Below are 9,415 nucleotides of genomic sequence, written 5' to 3' on the forward strand. Positions count from 1 at the left end.
CTCTGCTCCATAGGCGGGTATACAGGTTGGAGGGCTGAACTGGTTAACCATTACATACTCTATCCAAAAATGAAGACAAGTTGTAAATAGAGTAGGGAATGTTTAAACCCCCTGTCAGGTTTCTTTTGCTGTCTATATACTTTGACAGAACGTACAAACCCTTTCCTTCTGACGTCTGACAGTTTCTGAAGAGTTGTTTCTATTCGGCCAGCACTATTCTCGGTGTGTATGTCTCTGCGGAGGATGTGGATGGAACATTCCACATATACATTGGGGCTGACAGGGGTGTAATTGAGTGTTGCATGAAAGGTCTTCGTGATGCTCTGGAGCTGTATAGATAGATTGGAGCTGACATGGGAAGAGAAGAATTGGTGGAAAGTAATTTCTAAGGTGAGAGGGAGGGTTGGTGGGGGGTTGTCCAGTAAAGTTTGTGAACTGAGGAGATATGACTGAATATTTACAGGGTTTTTCTTTTATATATATTCTTACAAATAAGTGCAAAGTATTATAAATAGGTTAAATGAAAGGGCAAAATGTATATATTGGATCCAAATAATAAAAAATATCAAATAAATAAAAAACTAAAATGTATGTATGTATATGTGTATGTGTATATGTATATATATATATATACATACATACATACATACATACATACATACATACATACATACATAGCCGATTACTAGTCCTTACTGATGGCTGCATTAAATATTATTTCTATCTTTTTGGGGAGCACATTCTATTCACCCACTTTTGTTTGTGGCGGTCACTTCGCTAGGAGGGTGACAATGCTTACTGTCCTGCTTGCAATGCTTCAGCAGCGTTGTCACACTTGCATGAGTATCAGGACTACAGGCTGTTGTGGTGATACTCTGCTACGATACATCCTGTACTCCTGCCCAGCCAGCGCCTCCCTCTGCTTGACTGACAGCAGATATGGGAGGGAGCTGCACTGTCAGTCTACCTCTCCACCAATCAGAGGGCTGTCTGATGACTTTTTCACTACACTCTACTAGGGCTGCAGCTAACGATTATTTTCATAATCGATTAGTTGCCCGATTTATTTTTTCAATTAATCGATTGGTTGTATTTAAAAGAAAATTCTCTCTCTCTCTCTCCCCACACAACTAATCGATAATGAGAATCGTTGCCAACTATTCTCATTTTCGATTATAATCTATTTAATCGTTCAGTTGTTGCAGCCCTACACTCTAGCCCCAGCTCAGCGGTCATGTGACCGTTCTAGAAACTTTAAAAAGTATATACTTCTATTTCAGCAGCATGACATTGCCAATTGTAGACATATCCTCAATTGTAATTTTGAGGATAAATAGTGTACAGAACTTTTTACTAATGCCTCCATGAAGCCCCGCTGAAGGTTTAACATAATTTTATCTTTTGGAGTTTACTTCTAAATTATTTACTTAGCAAGCGAATAGCAGCGAATAAAACCTGATGACCTCTGTGTAGTGAGCTGGACCGGGATGTCCTTGTATGAACTCTGCTGTCATATGGATCAGGACACAATGGATGATATGGATCTGGTCTGATGGCCATCAGACTGGGGACATCTGGTGAATGATGCTGGCCATCAGACTGGGGACATCTGGTGAATGATGTTGGCCAACAGACTGGGGACATCGGGTGAATGACACTGGCCATCAGTCTGGGGACATCTGGTGAATGTTGTTGGCCATCAGACTGGGGGCATTTAGTGAATGTCGCTGGCCATCAGACTGGGAACATAAACAGGGTTATTCACAAAATGGTGAAGAGTTTGGAGAAGGCCGGAGAGGTGAACAATCTAGGCCAAAATAGCTGATTTGGAAAAATTATCTGCTTACTTTCCGGTTCAGCGATGTTGTCCTAGATTGTTCACTTCTCCTGCCTTCTCCAGACTCTTTGTCCTTTTGTGAATAACCCTGCTAGTGAATGATGCTGGCCATCGGACTGGGGACATCTAGTGAATGTCATGGCCATCAGACTGGGGACATCTAGTGAACGATGCTGGCCATCAAACTGGGGACATCTAGTGAATGTCATGGCCATCAGACTGGGGACATCTAGTGAATGATGCTGGCCATCAGACTGGGGAGAGACATCTAGTGAATGATGCTGGCCATCAGACTGGGGACATCTAGTGAAGGTCATGACCATCAGACTGGGGACATCTGGTGAATGCCATGGCCGTCAGACATGGGACTTCTAGTGAATGACGCTGGCCATCAGACTGGGGACAACTAGTGAATGTCGCTGGCCATCAGACTGGGGAGAGACATCTAGTGAATGATGCTGGCCATCAGACTGAGGACATCTGGTGAATGCCATGGCCGTCAGACATGGGACATCTAGTGAATGTCATGGCCATCAGACTGGGGACATCTAGTGAATGTTGCTGGCCATCAGACTGGGGACAGCAGGTGAATGACGCTGGCCATCAGACTAGGGACGTCTAGTGAATGTCATGGCCATCAGACTGGGGATATCTAGTGAATGTTGCTGGCCATCAGACTGGGGACATTTAGTGAACGATGCTGGCCATCAGACTAGGGGCATTTAGTGAATGTCACTGGCCATTAGACTGGGGACTTTCATTAAAAAGAAGGAGCAGTATAGCAGCACTACAGAGAAGCATGCATAGAACATATCGCTGAGCAGTTGTGGATTCCGCCATGTAATTACAAACGATACATAAAGAAGGGTTTAATACATTAACATACTTTGATAAGGCTATTTATATTAAGCTGATTACGTTCACATGTTTATCTTAAACACATTGAGTAGACGATGGATTCCCTTTAAACAAGTTCTGACATTTGGGTGATTGATAAATGTGGGAATGTGAGAGGAATGCCTGGTATTTGTGCTGGCATTGACGGAGGTGTCTGTGATTGAGATTGCACTGGCAGTGTCAGCACGCTGGGTGGAATGGTAACAATTAGGATTATAATCAGCAGTATATGCACAGATAGATGCAGCTGTGAGATTTGCTTTAAGCCCAATGGAACCTTCCTTAGTTATGACCTTGTCTTTTACTTGTGTGCTGCAGCAGGTTAAAACACCCTGTGGTGGCAGCACGTTGGCATGTCATAGCGCTTCTCTAACACACAACACAGTAGCCTGGCTCTTTGGTGGTCTGACCTCCTCCCCCCACACACTGCTTCAATCAACAACGCTGCTTTGTAGGCATGAGTGCGGTTGATTGGAGCAGTGTGCACAGGGGAGTGTTCAACCCATCGAGGCATGGACTCCACTAGACCTCTGGAGGTGTGCTGTGGTATCTGGCACCAAGCCATCAGCAGCAGATCCTTTAAGTCCTGTAAGATGCTACGTGTAGGCTCCATGGATCGGACTTGATTTTCGACCACATCCCGCAGATGATGGATTGGATTGAGATGTGGAGAATTTGGAGGCCAAGTCAACACCCCAAACTCATTGTTGTGTTCCTTAAACCATTCTTCAACCATTTTTGCAGTGTGGCAGGGTGCATTACCTTGCTCAAAGAGGCCACTGCCATCAGGGAATACCGTTTCCATGAAGGGGGGGTACTTGGTCAGTAACAATGTTTAGGTCGGTGGTACGTGTCAGAGTAACATTCGCATGAATGGCAGGACCCGAGGCTTCGCAGCAGAACATTGGCCAAAGCCTCACACTGCCTCGGCCGGCTTGTCTTCTTCCCATAATGCACCCTGGAGCCATCTCTTCCCCAGTGGAGTGTCACTGTCGCTCTGATGAATGATCCCCCTGTGCGGACCCGGAACGTTAGCACCGTATGACAGTATGTGACATTGGGTATTGAATAAACATATCAATACTTTAAAAACCCTTCAAGTGTGTGCCGGTGAATTACTTTTATTCCCCAGGGGAGTGACACACACACCTGGTCATCCATATGATGTAAAAGAAATCATGATTCATCAGTGCAGGCCACCTTCTTCCATTGCTCTGTGGTCCAGTTCTGATGCTCATTAATTCAGTGTATATCACTGTACTATACATAGCCCATGCGGAGAGCAAACCTGCAGGAGGGCCTGAGCAGGACCACCCACTTCAGGCTGCCTACCAGTCACCCTGCACAAGAGAGAGCACAGCAGTGACCGGTCTTTACTGCAGAGAGCAAAGTTTCACACTGTACAGCTCCGCAAGAAATACACAAAGCTCACCAAGATTCAAGAAGAACACACATGACTTTTGTATTTAGACAATATTTACTTATCCCGGAGTTCAGCTTTAAACCCTCTTGGGTTTTTTTAAAATCTTTTTGTTCCTTTGAATTGGCATTTCAAATATTAGTTCAGTAATTTAGAAGTCGGATGAAATATTTGTTGCTATGCAAACATTTTTAGAAGCTGAAAAGTTTAGTAATAAGACCTCAAAGAGGGATGATTGGGATAGAGAGACTGACTGGGGTCTTCGCTAGTAAAGAGGAACGGATGGGAGTTATGCTAAAATCTAGTTCCCTGTCGTCCTCCCGTGGCTGGGAAAAGTCACCAGTAGCTGCGGTAATATTTTCATGGCAAAGGTCACTCCGCAGAAAAAGCCAATTAAACCCAACCCGCATTTGGAAATTAATCACTTTATGGCGGCAATAAAAAAATAAAGTCGTGGAGTGGAATTTTCTGAAACACAAAGAGATTAACCCTCATCCGGACGGTGATAAATCAGACTATTTTCCATACAAGTTTGTTCCGTATCTGCTGTGTGCGTCAGACTTCTATTGTGTTGGAGGTATAATAGACCTGGGAACCCATTGTAGGACTTTTCAGTGCAGGCAGAAAGCAGAAACCCGGGCAGATGTAAAATGAGGAGCATCCCATGGTCAGAGGTGGCCTGTGTCTCAGGCTGGCTTGTAGTCAATAGGGTCAAACTCAACACAATCAAATAGAGAGTCCCACCGCACTCCTGATCGAGAAGCCCCATACAATGTGGGGGGGGGGGGGGCTGAAGTGGATGGCGCCGCCAAATACTTGCAAAACAGAAAAAATGGTCACAGCACTCCAAGTTTTCTTCAAAACGAAATCCTTTTATTCATTCTTGCAGGTCATATCGCCATGCGTGGCAACGTTTCGGGAACCTGTCCGGTCCCTTCATCAGGCAAACAAAAGTGATGATCAACCCATTGTAGGACTTTTCAGTGCAGACTGAAAGCAGAAACCCACGCAGATGAAACATGAGGAGCATCCCATAGTCAGAGGTGGCCTATGTCTCAGGCTGGCTTGTAGTCGATAGGGTCAAACGCAACACAAAGACCATAATTCCCACCTGCTTCTGTGTGGGAAGGTTGTCCTAGGAAAATTTTGGCTTAACAGTCTAACATATGAATTTTTGATCAGATATGGATGTCTCCTCCTATATATGGACATATAAAGGGGAAATTGGATACTATACTCTGTGGATGGGCATATCAGAGTGTATTGGGTCTCTTTATGGTCCCCTGCAACCCTAATCAACATATGAGGTGTTTTGCAAATAAAATGGTCAAGGCTTTACAGACTGAACCAAATAGTATATGCAATGTATTATATCATAACCTCCTATTACCTCCTAACGAAGTAGACCATTGGTCCAAGAAACGTGTAGAGCAGTCTTTCTCAACCAGGGTCCGTGGAACCCTAGTGTTCCTCCAGAGGTTGCTAGGGGTTCCTTGAGGAGAGCGTAGTGGCTAATTTAAAGGGTGCCTACGATTTTCAGTGGTTTTTTTTTTCTGGCCATATTTACTATTTGTTCCATTTCATGATTATAACCAAATGTAATTTTATCATGTAAAGGGTTTAGGTGCTCCCTGTCCTTTATTTAAAACTCTCTGCAGTCTACCGATCATGTAAATGTCCCGTAGACTAAAGATATTAATTTAATGGGGGATCCCAAGAACTTTTTCAAGGGTTCCTCCATAGTAAAATGGTTAAGAAAGGCTGGTGTGGTTGTCCGCCTACTCCTCCTCCATGGTCGCTGGCGGGCCCCACCTCCTCCTCCTTCACCGGGCCCCGCCTCCTCCACTGCCGACGCCGGGCCCGGCCTCCTCCGCTGCCGACGTCAGGCACAGCCGCCTCCTCCGCTGCCGACGTCAGGCACAGCCGCCTCCTCCGCTGCCGACACCAGGCCCAGTCTTCTCTTCCGCAACTGCTGGCTGTCACTGACTCAGCAGCGGCTGTGAGGAGGAATGCGCCGCTGCACAGATCACTGACAGGTTGTCAATGATCTGAACAGTGGCGCATTCCTTCACACAGCCGCCAGTGACAGCCAGCAGCCTGAGATGCCATAGCGACCCAGGCAGCCCGCACGGCATCAGGGGGGCCCCTTTGTTCCTCGTCCTGGTCCGGCCCCCCTGTGCCCCATAGCGGCTGCCTGGGTCGCTATGGCGATTGTTCCGCCACTAGTTCGGGTAACATCAGTTGAGAGCTGACACCAGAATATGGTCTCTCCAAATGTCAAAATGTATTGACACATTTGAGCGGTCGGTGAGTTTAGACTAGAAGGTGTTATGCAATAGTGGTGCCGGTGGTGTGTCCTTTGCCTATAGACCTTGCACTTAAAGGTTTCCCTCTTTCTCATCTCAAAATTTGGGAGGAATGGCCAAAACTTCCATAGGGACAGGAACAGAGTCAATAACTATGGCAGGAAGATCTCACTGTTGGAACATCCAAGACCTATAACAAATCAGCCCTTCGACACACTCCACCTGTAGCTAAAATATTACTTCCGGGTATATAAACCCTTTCGGAAACTCTCTGGTTGTAGTTTCATTGGGAAAACAGGTTTCTGAACAGCAATAAAACCTTAAAAAAAGGCCCCATCTCTTCCTTGCTCTACACTGAGCTGAAAAAGAGAACGTTTTAGCTGGAATTAGGCTTTAATGACTTCCAGAAAACTTAGCGCTATAAATCTTTGCTTTAATATCCACCGACTGCAGAATGTTTGAAGAGTTACTTTGTATTTAATTTATGAAAACATTTTCTTGGCTATTTTCTAAAATGGGCCGATAACATTTCAATGGCTGCAGACTACTGACAGCTGTAATGCTTTAGCATGATGGAAGGTTCCCTTGGGTGTTTTTAATAATTTGCTGTTAGGGCAGACACAGCTTCGGTAAAGGCTTTGAAGGTCAAGGCTGCTCACCGGTGATATCCCTGAGAAATGTTGTATTCAGATTATAAGGATATTTAGTGCTTTGCTACTGATATCTTAAACAGGAATAACTGGTTGGTAGCAATGTAAGAACGAGAGGGAGCACAAGTTGTAACCTTCGCCACTTTCATGGTTTTGTGAAAGCCTTTGTGGCGTTTTTCCCCCTTCCCCAACCATCCTTTTTTTTTGTTTGTTTCATTCCACATTGGTAGTGATGAGCCAACTGACCTGGGTTCGGTTAGACATTCGCCAAACCCGGCCAGAAATCCGGGTTCGGTCAACATCCCAGCAAACCAAACCCAGGGCCATCTGTGTACTAGAAACCAATGATCACGTGTGACTCGCACAACATAATTAGTTGCTAGGATGCTAGTGGCACACAGCTTCATTGACTGCTAGGACGCATGGGGCGCTCCATAAAAAACAATTATTATTATTACTATTATACAGGATTTATAGAGCGCCAACAGTTTGCGCAGCACTTTACAATATAAGGAAGACATTACAGTTACAATACAATTCAAGACAAGATGGTAAGGAGGGCCCTGCCCCTGAGGGCTTACAATCTAAAACAATGAAAAGGTGTGGTCGCCAACGCCTTGCAACCAATGGCACTATGCAGGCCACCCAGTGTCATTGGTTGCTGAGACACTGGTGGTCCACAAAATCATAGGTTGTTATGGTGCACCAAGAGAGAAAAACATGCAGTGATGGAAAAGGCTGTGAATGACTTTGAGCAAACCAGGGGTGGAAATGGCAAAACTCATCCAGAATGGATGAACGCTACAGAAAGACCGAACTTGCATCCTGGATAGACTTACATGCTTTGGGGCCCTGCCCATGCATCAAAGACTCAGATAATAAGACTGATGATGAAGGCGCAACGTCCTTTAAACATTTAGGTGGATATATTTTCTATCCAGGTTGCAATCTGGGTCTTCATGTAGCATTCACCATTCTGGATGAGTATTGAAAGACTTACCTCTTTACCTCACAGTCATTCACAGCCTTTTCCATCACTGCCTGGTCTCTTTTTTTTTCTGGCTTTGCAGAAGTGATAATGTAACTGTACTGTGACCTTACATCCAACGGGAGTTCAATTACCTGGTTACCTGATCTGACCAAGTCACTTCTTTTGTAGGTGCAATTTATTTTTATTTTATTTATTAAAGGGTGTTCCATCTGCTCTATCTGGTGTGCTCTGTTTTGTTTCACTTTTATAGACCTGGGGAAACCCGCCCCGGGGATGTCATTCAGTTATTGTTTACATCTCTACTTTAAAAAAAAAAAAAAAGACTGAAGTCTATTAAGTACTTCCTTATTAGAGGTAGGAGACAGGAAGTCTCTTCCAATGATCTCCATAAGATTCCAGAGAGGTATAGGGTTCCTGCAGGAAAGATCACTGTATAGAAGCCATTTGAGTCCCTTTTCCAGTTTACAAGACCAAGTTGCTAAATTGTAACCAGGGCCGGTGCTAGACTATTTTGCGCCCTAGGCAAGACCAGCTACTTAGTTGCAACAAAGATCTGCGCTCTTGGAAGACTGCTAAAATAATAATAAATTAATAAACGGTCCTAAAGCTGCTATGAGTAAAATTAAACGTGATTAGTAAGTGTTAGCACAGCGCTATAGGTGTTTTAAGTAAACTAAGTAACAATAATTAAAACGAATTAGTGTTACAGTTAAATCCCATAAGGTGAACCATAAAGATAAACATGTAGTAATATATTTAGGTGAAGATCATAATATTCACAGTGAAAGAATAGTGTAAAAAATGTGTTTAAACCACTGAAGGGTCTTCAAAGAGACCTATTCAGTGTGATTAAAAGCATAACGCTACTAAAGTGATACAATGTGGCAGGAGTAATCTATTCAGTGTTAATAAATAACCTTTAGAGCATAAAGCTCCTTTAGTGATACAATGTGACAAATGATCAATGTAATAAAGCACTAATACATCATAACAATCTCAGTGATGTTACTAAGACCAGCTACTTGCATCCCCCCCAGCCCTCCTGCAGCGCCGCAGCCCCTAATCGACCTCCCCAAGCGGCTCCTTTGTCCTGCCAGCTAGCTTCCACAGGCGATAGATGGCTATAAGCAGCCGGGACAACTGCCAGACTGCTATTGGCTATTTTGATTTGAAATAGCCAATAGCAGACTGGCTTTTGAAACACCAGCAGCTGAGCAGAGGAGCGGACCTGAGAGAGAAAGTTCTCTTAGTATCGCTCCTCTGCTCAGCGGGCAGGTGCAATAGCCACTCTGCTATTGGCTTTTACAATTTGAA

General features: G+C 44.4%; 1 protein-coding gene across 1 annotated transcript in view; it reads left to right on the forward strand.

Annotated features, from left to right (window-relative positions):
* Window positions 1–9,415, forward strand: part of LOC108797477 (vasoactive intestinal polypeptide receptor-like) — a 166,796-nt gene that overhangs the window by 122,556 nt on the left and 34,825 nt on the right. The window lies entirely within an intron of this gene.

Source organism: Nanorana parkeri, unplaced genomic scaffold (genome assembly GCF_000935625.1).
Source record: "Nanorana parkeri isolate BGI_ZX_2015 unplaced genomic scaffold, ASM93562v1 scaffold1283, whole genome shotgun sequence".
In the NCBI taxonomy this organism is placed as follows: domain Eukaryota; kingdom Metazoa; phylum Chordata; class Amphibia; order Anura; family Dicroglossidae; genus Nanorana; species Nanorana parkeri.